This window comes from Dipodomys ordii, unplaced genomic scaffold (assembly GCF_000151885.1).
Source record: "Dipodomys ordii isolate 6190 unplaced genomic scaffold, Dord_2.0 Scaffold219, whole genome shotgun sequence".
NCBI lineage: Eukaryota > Metazoa > Chordata > Mammalia > Rodentia > Heteromyidae > Dipodomys > Dipodomys ordii.
In genome coordinates this window covers 1,591,844-1,604,912 of record NW_012267435.1, presented here as the reverse complement: position 1 = coordinate 1,604,912, position 13,069 = coordinate 1,591,844, and positions in this window count along the sequence as shown.

Genomic DNA, 13,069 nt, shown 5'->3' with positions numbered 1-13,069 from the left:
GGCGCTGTGGCTCAAGTGGTAGAGCACTAGCCTTGAGCTGAAGAGCTGAGGGACAGCACCCAGGCCCAGAGTTCAGGCCCCACGACCAGACCCCCACCCCCCCAAAAAAACTTAAAAGGAATCAACATCTACATGCTGATATTGCAGGAGATTCAGACCTGAAGATCATGGTTTGAAGCTAGCCCAGAAACAAAAGTCTATGGGGATTTTATCTCCAATTTACTATCAAAAAGGCCAAAAATAGAACTGTGGCCCAATGATAGAACACCAGCCTTGAGTGAAAGAATGAAGGGATAGTGCACAGGCCTTGAGTTAAAAACCAATTATCAGCTCTCTCTCTCTCTCTCTCTCTCTCTCTTTCTCTCTCTCTCTCTCTCTCTCTCTCTCACACACACACACATATACACACACACACACACACACACACTCACACACAGAGAGAGACAGAGAGAGACAGAGAGAAAGAAATCAACAGACTGAAAGAGTAATAACCATAAAAAATAATTAATTCCCATGGGACTATAGTTAAGTTTACTCATTGGGGGGAAGCACATATATATCACTCAAAGGAAAGTATGATACTCACAATCAAATTAATTTATTAGAATTTTTGCAAGACCTATTTAAACAAAGTCATGGTGCACCACAAAGAAGATGCTTTTAAGGATCAATTAACACTCAAATGTGATAAACAGAAGAAAAATTGGAAGAGGAAATACAGTTCCTAATGAGGAGATAGGACACAAAGGTCCAGTTGCTACAAGAGAGTCTTGATTTGGGCATATATTATACTTTGACAACCTGAGCCTGATGCCTCCAGGGAATGCCCTGTGGCCTCCTGCAAAACAAAAATGTTCGATTGTAGAGGGTGTCTGCAACCATGGAGGTCTGTCTTGGCGCACAGAGCCACACAGAATGTCACAGGACCTTTCTGCCCTTGAAGTCTAGTAACAAGAACTGGAACTCTGGGTAAGCTAGGAGGGAACACAAGAGACCCAGGCTAAAGAATCTCAGAGTGACATTGGGATGATGTTAAGCAGAGGCTGTAAAAGCTCAGAAGCAGGAATGATGTCACCAGCAACAAGTTCAATCCAAACTGCAGGGTTTACGCATGATTCCAAATATCTTTAATGTGAGCATAACTCACATTTGATAATAGCTATTTTTACCATAAATGTTTGCTCCTCAATTCCATGGCATAGAAAACAGGTTAAACCATTCATTCCCTCCTAAGCAAATCCTTATGGTTTGAACAACTTCCTGAGCACCTACACTTCCTGAAGCACATGGTCAGCTGATTTAATCCTGACTACAACCAGCAAGAAGGGATCAATATTATCAGGATGCCAACTGACACACAAATTGTCAGAGCCACAGATTAAACAATTTGTGTTTTTGGTGTTCTTAAATCTCTTACTAGTGAATAAAAACATACATGAGGCATTTTAGTATACCATTTAAGGGCAAAAATTTCCTAACATTCATTTTCCAGAAATAAAATAAATAACAATTTCAAGTGCCTTCTTATGTTTATGTGCGCTTCTTGAATAGGCAGTACTACTAGTAAAGCACATTTCTTACTTGGAAAATCACCCTGGCTTCTATAACTTGGAAATCTCATAGACTTTTCACCTAGAATTTATCTGTCTTCAGAGTTTAGATAATGATGCCTAACAAATGATAGCTATGAGGAAAATGAAGATTAGGAGACCTCATACATTGTAGGACTAACTGACTTCAGTGTGCTTGTATATTGGATTACAAGTGTGAAAAGGAAGACAATTCCAAACTTATCATAGTCTAGTTACAGTGTTCATCTAAAGCCTAAGTTAGAATCACCTTCAGTTGCAACTCTTTAGTTCTTGTCAATGGCCTCACATCTGAGAACAGTGTACACATCTACCATGGAGATTTTCCTGAGATATCAATAGTCAGAGACGCTCCAAATCAACACAAACTCTGTCAACTAAACACACATTGGTAAAAATTTTCCTAAATTCCTATTACAAATATCCTGTCATTCTTAACTCCTATCATGAAAACCATTAGAAGTATCTATCTTAGTCTCATTATCACCTAGGTGAGTCCCTTAGGACTCAAAAATGCAAGGAAAGTATGTAATTGAGAATGAAGAATTTCATTAATGAATATCTAACTGGGAATCAAGATGGCATATTCTAACATTACCAGTAACTTAAAATGATAACATATTTTTGTAAGAGGATGCAACATATGAAAAGCATTGGTGCCTGTGGCTATTTCAGAGATTATAGGATCTGAATACATTTGACAGATCACAGCAGTAGCAGTCTCTTTTGCTTTAATAATCCTTAAGCAAGATAAGATTGTTTCTACTTCTTAAATGTTAGGGTTTTGGAGAGTGCTGTGAATACAATTCATGGCTTAACCCACATCCTGAATCCATTTTGCTTATTTTTTAATAAGGTCTTAGCCTAGAATGTGAGGCTCCTGTTTAGGCTTCCTGTATAGCTGAGACAGACATGTCACCATGACCACTTTTCATTGTTTGAAAGGGGTTGTTGCAACCATTTTCCCTGGGCTGGCATTAAATTGTGATCCTCCTGATCTCTCCCCCATGTGTACCTGATATTACATGTGTGAGCCACCACTCCTGGCTGTAGTTTTTAGATGTTCAATAATATTAAGAAGTATTAACTCACATTCCACTGAGAGGAACAGGACAAACAAAAAATCAATAACCAAAGTTTCTTGTACAGTTGTCAATTTTATAGCTTAACAGTAAGTATTTTTCAGTTTAGTAGCATGATTATGATGATCAGAAACACCCAAGAAGGGTGTTTCTGAGGGTACAAAGACATTTTTTGCATTTTAAAGCTTTTGTGCCAGTCTCCAGAGGATAAGGGTATAACTCCCTTACTGAATATTCTTTATAGTAGCAGGGACACAGGAAGCCAGAGGAACCCATCTGCCTGATTTAAAATGCACACCTAAAGAGTACCAGCACCTCTATAGTAATAAAAACAGATTGAATTGTCTGTCCCTTACATAGAACTTGTTTCTTAATGGACATTCGTCAAGCACCTACCACATGCCAATCACCTTGGAAAGGAAGAAAGCAGAAAGACCAGGTGGACATTAACACTCCCCCAATGGAGCCACATGGAATGGGAAAACCAAGACAAATGCAGACAGGTGTAACAGGCATGTTCTATCAGAATTGCATTGCTCCAACATCTCACACTGGGATATGAGAGAATTGTTCAGGGTCTGGATAAATGCAGAAGAAAATGTAGTTAATTTCTACATTTCCAGACTCACTAATTTGTCCATACCTTCACTTAGCTCTGGAAAACTTCTTGTTGCAGAAAGAAATTGTCTCTTATCCCAAAACACTAACCAGAGGCATCAGAAGTGTTTGAAAGGGCTTCAAAACCATGAAATACTTAGGAGATCCGTCATAGTTACCATCTTGTAGGGATAAATAACCCATTGTTTGTCCAACAGGGATACTCACAATGCAACATGTTGAAATAAACTTTATAACTTGGGGTGGGGGTCAGGGAGAGGGAAAGTGGGAGAAAAACAAGGAATGGGGTAACAATGTTTGATAAGAAATGTGACCCCTGTTTTCACTGTATTTGATGTTGGTATAATTTGTAGAGGGGAAGGGAAAAAAACAAAATGTTTAAATAGGGATACACGTGGACCCATTACAACAATGAGATGTACAAGACACTATGTTGAAAGAACAAACTTTGCAATTTAGGTGTGGGAGGTGGGGAAGGGGGAGTGTTGTTGAGGAGGTGAGAGGGAAGGGATGGTAGGGGAAAAACAAAGGAGGAGGTAATAATGCTTGATAGGAAATGTACTCATTATCTTACTCATGTAACTGTAACCCCTCTGTACAGTATTTTTCACAATAAAAAACTTATTTTAAAAAAAGAAATGTACTCACTACCATATCTATGTAACTCTAACCCCTCTGTGCATCACTTTGACAATAACATTTTTAACATAGAAAAAATATATAAAACAATGTTTGCACAGGCCACACTGCATTCCAAATAGGAAGAAGTAGGCAGGAAAGGCAAGGATCAGAGGGTTGGTACAGCTGGAACAGAGAAATCAAATTCTGGCCATTCTCTCCTCCTGAGGAATCACATGGAAAATTTTAATGCATCCAAACTTTCAGAAAGGATTGGCAGAGTGCTGGGAAGGACATTTATTTTTCTAGTGTTCTAGATGTTCCATTATTCTCCTGACACCATTAAGACACAGGTCACAATACTGCTCCTCTCCCCACCCCCAGACAAGGGAATGTGTTCAGTCAAATCATGTCTGTACCTGCTATTTAATACACTTACTGATTCTTCACAGGTCCCCCACAGCCAGTCTGATAAGCATCAGCACATTCTCAGTGGGCATCCCTCCTGGTAAGGCCATACAATTACTCCCATGGCTTTAGCCTATCATTTCTACATCATTTTCATGTTGAAAAACAACATCATTTGAAATTCCACTTATTTAATATATTTTCCTAGGATTTTTTAAACGATTGGTGTTGGGAGGGATCAGAACTCACTTTCTTTCTGCTGGAAAGGGGTGTGTAGTAAAGACCGAACATCTGTCAGAGTGTAATTTTAACAAAGAAATTCTTTAAAAGATAGGTGAGATATTCAGCATGTCAAAGAATATCCAGCAAAGAGGGGAGGGGGGGCGATGGCAGAAGCCACAAAGAGACAGCATCGAAGGTAATCAATGCACAATTGGAGGTAGGCAAGATTTCAAAAAGCAGCTGCTCAGGTAGAATACAGATGAGCACCAGGGTCCCCAGTCACACAGGCTGAAACCAGGTTATGACCTGACCCAGGGTGGGATACTGAGCACCAACAGAGAGATGGACATTTGCTAGGAGTAGGGCAATTCTTCAATTGTTGATCCAGAATGGAGGCCTACATAGCTTCAGTTATGTTTGAAAGCAATAAGGAAGCCTTGTAACCTCTCTTTTCTCTCATAGCACAGCAGACTAAATCTGTTGAAGGACATGGGGGGAATATCAGAGATTTGAGAGAAAAAAAGTTATTGCCCAGTGCCAGTGTGCCTGTAATCCTAGCTCTGCAAGAGGCTGAGATATGCCGATTGAGGTTTAAAGCCAGGCAGGAAAGTCTGTGAGTCTTTTATGTCTAATTAAGCACCTTCTCCACACTTGAGTTCAAGCACCAGGACTGGTACAAGAAGAAGAGGGAGGGATAAAAAAAAAACAGAAGAAGATGTAGATGAAGAAGAAGGAGGAGGAGGTGGAGAAGGAGAAGGGGAAAGACAGAAAAGGAAGGAAGGAAGGAAGGAAGGAAGGAAGGAAGGAAGGAAGGAAGGAAGGAAGGAAGGAAGGAAGGAAAGAAGACAGTTGTATCGCTAAGGGAAATTCCAATATCTTCAGGAAATAATAGCATGTAACACTATCTAGGCATGGTGGAACATGCCTGTTATCTCAGCATAGAGATCCCTACTTCAGTGCTAACATAGGTTATAGCAAGACTGTGTTACAAAATGGAAGGGAAAAGGAAGGGAAGAAATAAAATGAGAAAAGTAGTAGTGATAAAGAGGAACATTTCCTAAAAATAATTTTGCTAACCCATCAAGAAGATAAAATAATGGCCAGAAAATAGTGGGTCACACATATAATCTTAACTTTTCAGAAAGTCAAGTTATGGAGAATCACGATTTGAAGCCAGCATAGGCCAAAAAAGTTAATGAGAATCCACCTCCAAAAATGCAAACAAAAAACAGGGATGCAGGTGTGGCTAAAGTAGTGGATTGCTATCCAAGCAATCAAGCCAAGTAAGCTCCAGTTTATCAGTTCAAGCCTTGATACTGGAAAAAAATCTAATAAAAATGTAAAGAACAATAGGCATGCATACAGATATGGAAATAATATATTCATCTAAATTTAAAGATAGCTCTTCCTACAATGAAGAAATAATGGACACTTATCCTAGGGAATTTAATCATTTACTACAGAAACACTTTCAAGGCTCTATTTTTCCAGCACTATTCACAATAGCCAATCTATGTTTTATATACATTTCATAAGTTTCTTCATTATTTGTGCTTTGCTAATATAAAACACATATTAAAATTCTTCCAGTTAAGTCATTGAAAAATTTAAAACAATTTATATTATATAAAATTAAGGAATGTCCAGTAAAGAGTAGTTACTGTTTTAGGTGTTGATCCTGAGGCTTGAACTCAGGGCCTATGCTCTGTCCCTTAACTTTTGTGCTCAAGGCTAATGCTCTAACATTTATTTGGGCCACAGCTCTACTTTTAGCTTTTTTGTTAATTAATTGGAGATAAATGGTCTTTCCTGCCTGGACTGGCTACAAACAGTCATGCTCAGATCTCAGCCTAATCAGTAGCTAGGATTACAGGTATAAGTCATCAACGCCCACAGGAAGTACTTTTCTTGCTGTCAGTCATCTTTCCCCGCCCAGAGGAAGTACTTTTCTTGCTGTCAGTCATCTTTCCCCGCCCAGAGGAAGTACTTTTCTTGCTGTCAGTCATCTTTCCCTGGAGGAAGGGGAGGGACTATCTTTCCATAACGGTTATTTTGTTGCACATGACTGAAGCCACAGCCTTCCGGACGGTTGGGTGGCGCAGCCGTGAAGTTTGAGGCCAAGATTTTTGACCAAATTTCCTTCTTACGTTTTCAAGGGTGAGCTGGGAAGGCCGCGGGCAGGGAGGGAGGACTTGAAGGAGGCAGATTGGAAGGAACCTCAGAACAGTGCTCATGGATGATTCTAGAACTCGATTCCTGTCATCTTTATCTCTCCTAGTCATCCCTTTGTAGTCAGACCCCATCCTTCCCTCAGCCCAGATTGTGCCGAAACTTCTCTGCCGAACCTCGCTTTTCGTACTTTCGTACTGAAAAGTTTGTACACTTGCGTGGAAAGGATGGTTTCTAGGTATCCATTAGTCGTCAGCCTCAGTTTCCTAAATGAGCATTAATGGAACTTGCCATAGGCCTCCAAAGGTTTTTTTGTTCATGTTTTCCAGGGGGATAACTAAGTTGCTCCTTAACTTTAAGTTCTGAGAGGAAAGATAACATCTAGGTTAGTTCTTGCCCAGCTAACGCCTTCTTTTACCCTTTCCTATAGAAGTCATTAACATGGTAGCTGGTGCCGCCAAAACCTGCATTCTCCACATCAGCGCAGATAAGGTGAAGTTCACTGTTGCTTATTCACACTGAAAACGAGATTAATCTGCACCAGGTGAGCAAGAGCTCTCAGAGCTCCCAGACATGGTTGCTAGCTAGGCCATGAATGCCCATTTTCTTCCTGTAGGGGTGCTTTTTCACCAAATTTTAAGTGGAAGGTGACTCTGAGGAAAATAAGGAGATATAATTAGAGCTAGGATTGGAGCAGTTCTGTGTAGCCTTCAATGCTCTCCAGAATGGCAGAGCCTTGACAATGAAATTGATCAGCATTCACCCAGGGTTCCTTAGATATAGAGAAAGTGAGTAGAAGGAAGGGGATTTCTAGATTTCCTAGAAGGGTCTTGCTTTAGAACAAATATAAGTCACTGTAAACCTAGGCTATGTTAAAACTTTTGAGTGCCAATGCCTAAAGAAAATTAATGAACAACATTGAGATACCACCTCACCCCAGTTGATTAATTTTCTTTAAGCATCTGGCACATGGATATTTTCTCCACTAGAGATGGTTTGTTATGCTTGTTATTTTAAAAATTATTTATGTTCTTATTAAGTAATAATACACAGGAGGTCCACTTTCAGAAGTCAGGTTATGAGAGCAATGTATCTTGCTTGTTTGGAGGAGTTTGAGTCTCCACGGAGTCCTCCAAGCAGTTTCTTAAAACCTGGTTTGCTTTGCAATAGTCCGCTTTCCTTGTGGCTTGGTTGGATCCAGACAGCCTTTTGTCATGGGAAGGTGACTGCTACCTAGAATCCCACTCTGAGGTCTGATGGCAGGAGATTTGGGGATTTGGATTTGTAGTTTGCTAGCACAGGAGTGAAGCTGTGTCCCCGGGCTTTCACAGGACGTTTAGGAACAGATTTTAGTTCAGTGTTCACTTCTGATGTGGTCCCTCCTTTTTAGGTGTGGGCTTGAATGAATCAGGATGTTTTGGGACCCCACAGAAAACTGGTCCCCTCCAGGCAGTGGTCCTAGTTGAGTAATTCACAAGATCTGTAGCTGGTGGTGCACTGGACAGCAGAGCCTGTGCTGCAGTGGTTGGCAACTTTGTGGATTCTCAGTGAGGGGGCGTGGGCGGGACCAGGTGGAGCACTGGACAGAGCGGTCTAGATGGGCAGGATGGTGGTGTCCTCAACAGCAGGAGGGTAGCGCTCCATGGCATAGGGGGTCCAGGCGCTGGGCTGGTGGGACCAAGTGGAGCATGGCTGCAGCTGCAGCTGGTGGCTACAGGGGCAGTGGTGGGGTGGGGGTGGGGTCACAGGCAGCGGGGCAGGCTACAGTGGGCTGTGGCAGAGCTACCTAAATCGGCGGGATGGTGGCCTCTAGAGCCACACTGGACTGTGGCAGCAGAGGCGGTAAAGGCGTGGGTCTGGGCTGGGGAAGGGTCAGCAGAGCCCACAGAGCTATGCCACACTGGCTGTGGTTGCCGGGGATTGGCACAAGGTGGTGGCAGGAAGGGCATGGGTCCCGGCAGAGCACCATGTCAGAGGGGTGGTTGGTCCACGGAGCATGGGGTATGGCTGACTGTGGTGTCCTAGGGGCTGTGCGCGGCAGGTGATGCTGGGGTCCACAGGGGGGGGTCCCCAAAGGCGCTGTTTGCAAGGGTCCTGATGCTGGGGGAAGTAGTGACTTTGGGGCGCTTTCTCGGTGGTGCTGATTCCTAGCAGTTCCAGTGGTGGTATTTTCAGTATCACTAGATCTTAAAGTATCTCTATGTCTAATTTTTTGAGGAACATTTATGCTCACTGTCATAGAGAGGAAACCAAATTACATTCCTACCAAGGGTATATTAGTTTTATTCTTCCTCAAATCATCACCAGAATTTGTTGTTGTTCATACTCTTGATGCAGTTCAGTACTACTGTAGTGAGGTGGAATGTCAGTATTATTTTGATTTGCATTTCCTTAAGGCCAGATATATTGAGCATTTCTTCATATATTTGTCGGCTATCTCATGTATTTGTAGTTTTCTTCTGAAATCTATCTGTTCAATTTGCTTGTGATTAATTAATAGGGTTATTGACTCTTTAAGGGTTTATTTATGCATATTCTTACTAGTAGAACTTCCTCAGCTGTATAGCTTGAAAAAACTTCCTCCCATTCTGTAGGTTGCATTTTCACTTTAATGACTTCCACTTTCAATGTGCAAAAGCATTTATGTTTCTTGCCAATCCATTTGTCAACCTCTTTTCTGCTTGTTGAGCCACTGAAATTCTACTCAGGAAACCCCGCCTGTACTAATAATTTCTAGGGTTTTCCCTACTCTTTTTTGTAGTAGTTGCAATGTTTCAGTTCTTACATTTAGGTTGTTGATTACTTTGAATTAACAATAATGCAAGAAGCAAGACAAGAATACATTTTCAGTCTTCTACATGTAGATATATATCTAGTTTTTCCAGCAACATTTGTTGTGGAAGCTATGTACGATTTTGTTGTTTGTTGGGGGGAGGGGTTGGCCAATTTGAAATTTGGTTGCTTTGTCAAAAATATGGTGACTGCGGGTTTCTGGGTTCATTCCTAAAATTACTAGACGTTGCACTGGTCTTGAGGTATGCCTTTGTGCCATGTTATTTTAGATACTTTGATTTTGTGTTATCATTTAAAGTTTGAAATTGTGAGTCCTTCAGAATTGCATTACTTGCTCAAATTTGCTTTGGCTATTTGGAGCCTTGCATGCTTCCACATGAATTTTCGAATTGTTCTATCTCAGCAAAGAATGACATTGGATTATGATGGGTATTGCAATTTATTTGTTGACCATCTTTAACAGCATGGCCAGTTTCACCTCTATTACTTCTGCCAATCCATGAACATGAGAGATTTTTCCAACTGTTGGTACTTTCTTTGATTTACTCCTTCAAATGCTTTCTTATTTATTTTTGGTCAGTTGTGGGGCTTGAACTCAGCCTGGATGATATCCCTGAGCAACTTTTTGCTGTGGCTCTACCACTTTGAGCCACAGCGTCACTTCTGGTTTTCTGCTAGTTAATTGAAGATAAGAGTCTCACAAACGATGGGAAGGGATGGGAAGGGTAAACAAAGGAGGAGGCTACAATGCTTGATAAGAAATGTACTCACTATCTTGCCCATGTAATTGTAACCCCTCTGTACAGTATTTTCACAATAAAAAAATTAAAATTAAAAAAAGAGTCTGACAAACTTTCCTGTCCAGGCTGGCTTTGAACCACAATTCTCAGATCTCAGCCTCCTGTGTGGCTAGGATTACAGGCGTGAGCCACTAGTTCCCGGCTACCTTCAAATATTTATAATTTTCATTTTAGAAGGCTTTCAGTTACTTGGCTAGGTGTACTGCCAGTGTTTTAGGCTATTTTGAATGGGATTATTCACTGAATTTCCCTCTGATCATATTTATTGTTGGTTTTCATAATCTACCAACTTTTGTGTGTTTATTTTGTATCTTGCTACATTGCTAATGGTGTTTATCAATAAACTCTTGGGCTTTTATAGTAGATTTGAGCATCTTTTGCTCATTTTTATTGTTATCTTCAAATAATTGTAAGAAGGAGTTTCATATAATGTCTATTCATGCATATAATACATTTTGATCAAATTTACATATTTCAAGGGTCTTTTACATATAGTACATTGTACAATAGGAATCATTTAAAATTTATTCTTGCTTCCCTCTTTGAATCCCTTTATTTCTGTCTCTTATATCTCTGGGTAGGAATTCTATTACTATATTGAAAAAGAATAGAGAGAGTATACACAAATGCATTCTTCCTGAATTAGAGGGATAGATTTTTTTACCATTTATTTTATTGGCTGAAGGTTAGTCATATGTATCATATTTGAGTGCATCCTTTCTATTTGTAGCTTCTACAGATATTTGCATGTAAAGAAATGTTCAATTTTAGCTGGTCCCCAATGACTCATACTTTTAATGCTAACTTCTAAGGAGGTTGAGATCTGAGGATTGGAGATAAGAGTCTCAGAACCAGTATCCTCAGATATCATCCTCCTGAGTTTCTAGGATTACAAGTGTGAGCCACTTGCACCCAGCTCTGCCTTAATCTTTATCCACTGATTTGATATCTCTTTCTCATATTTTCCTAAGAGCCAAAGGACATTAGGGAATTCATTTGAGATTTTGCTGTTTTGTTGACATAGGTATTCATGGTAATAAACTTTCTTTTTTTAAATTTCTTATTGTAAAGATACTATACAGAGGGTTACAGTTACATGAGCAAGGTAATGGGTACACTTTCTATTGAGCATTGTTAACCCCTCCATTGTTTTCCCCCTAACATTCCTTCCCTCCCTACCTCCCCCGAGGTTCTTTTTTTAAATTGTGATTAAGTGATTACATAATTTCCCAAATTTCACAGTATTGTGGAATAATGATGCTCATTTAAAGTTCATTCTAACTTTCCTGGAGCAAATTGTCTATCACAGTCTATAACATATAACGGTGTACACTATACACCATACATGTGATCAGCAGCATGGGGATATTTAGTAGTGGTTCGACCAGATGAGTGAGAATTCTTTGCTTCTTAAATCCTGTTAATTTTGTCGTATCACCTAACATTTTGGATTTAGCATCCACTTATCAGGGAGACCATGTACATTTTTGTCTCTTTGCTCTTGGCTTACCTCGCTCAACATGATTCCTTCTAGCTCCATCCATTTCCCTGCAAATGCCATTATTTTGCCACTGGACCAACTTTTAATCCTCATCATTATAGTTCAGTGCTTAAACTGTTATTTTTAGTGGCAATAAGCATACCATAGAAATATAATATGCTGTGTGAAATAAAAAATGTTTTATATTTCATTTGCTTCTTGTACCCATCAAAGTGCAGAGAAGAGTAGGTACTCAATGATACATAACACATAGAGATAGATAAAAAACATTAATATAGACATGTCCACATTATTGTTCATACATAGAAATAAACTATTAGTTATTGTCAGCCAAAGGAAATAGAACTGAGAAATAAAACATGACGAGTTATATACTAAGGAAGATCAAGGATTAAGCTCCCCTTCCCCCCACACCACCATGTTAACCATTAAAACCTTAAATAAAAACTAAATAGGTCAATCTCTCTCCAAAGATTTAAGATAATAAGACAGACTTCTCTGCCACAATATTAAATTATTGATGAATCAGGAGGAAAATCTGTACTACAACACTTTATAACAAACAGGATGCCATCGTATTAGAACTTACCAACAGAAAATGAACAACATCACCTCTGCAGAATGCAAGCATGGGGTTCACATAATTATGCACTGCCACAAAGTGCCAGGCCAGCAATGGAACACTGGAGGGATCCATCTACACAATAAAGGTAGGAGAAATTCATCATGGTTTATAGACAGGACAAAGTAGAAATCCTATTTTAAACAGCTAACTAGTATCCCTTGACAAAACTGTTTCCAACTACTCATGAAAATATTGTGAAGTAAGAACTAACTGTGAAGTTTTACAAGGAAACTTTCTGGGTTAATGACAATGGTCTACATCTTGATAAGGATCTGGCTTACAAATATATATTATGTATTTGTAAAAGTCTGGCAAATATACACTCAAGATATGTGCACTCATTTCATATAAACTAAGGAAAAATCTAAGCACTATTAAACTCTAGCTAATTAAATGTATTTTGAATACTTAAGGTATTGGTTTCCATAAAAAAAATTACTTTGATAGGTGGATAGATGGATAGATTCATAGATACTTCATAAAGAATAAATAATAATAAAAAGGTATGGTAATGATAGAATTTAGATGACAGGTATATAAGTATTTAATGAAAAATTCAATATAAATAATAAATATTAAGGGAAAGACAAACAAAACATAACAAGATGTAAGCAGACATCATAATAAAAAGCTCAGATAAGAAA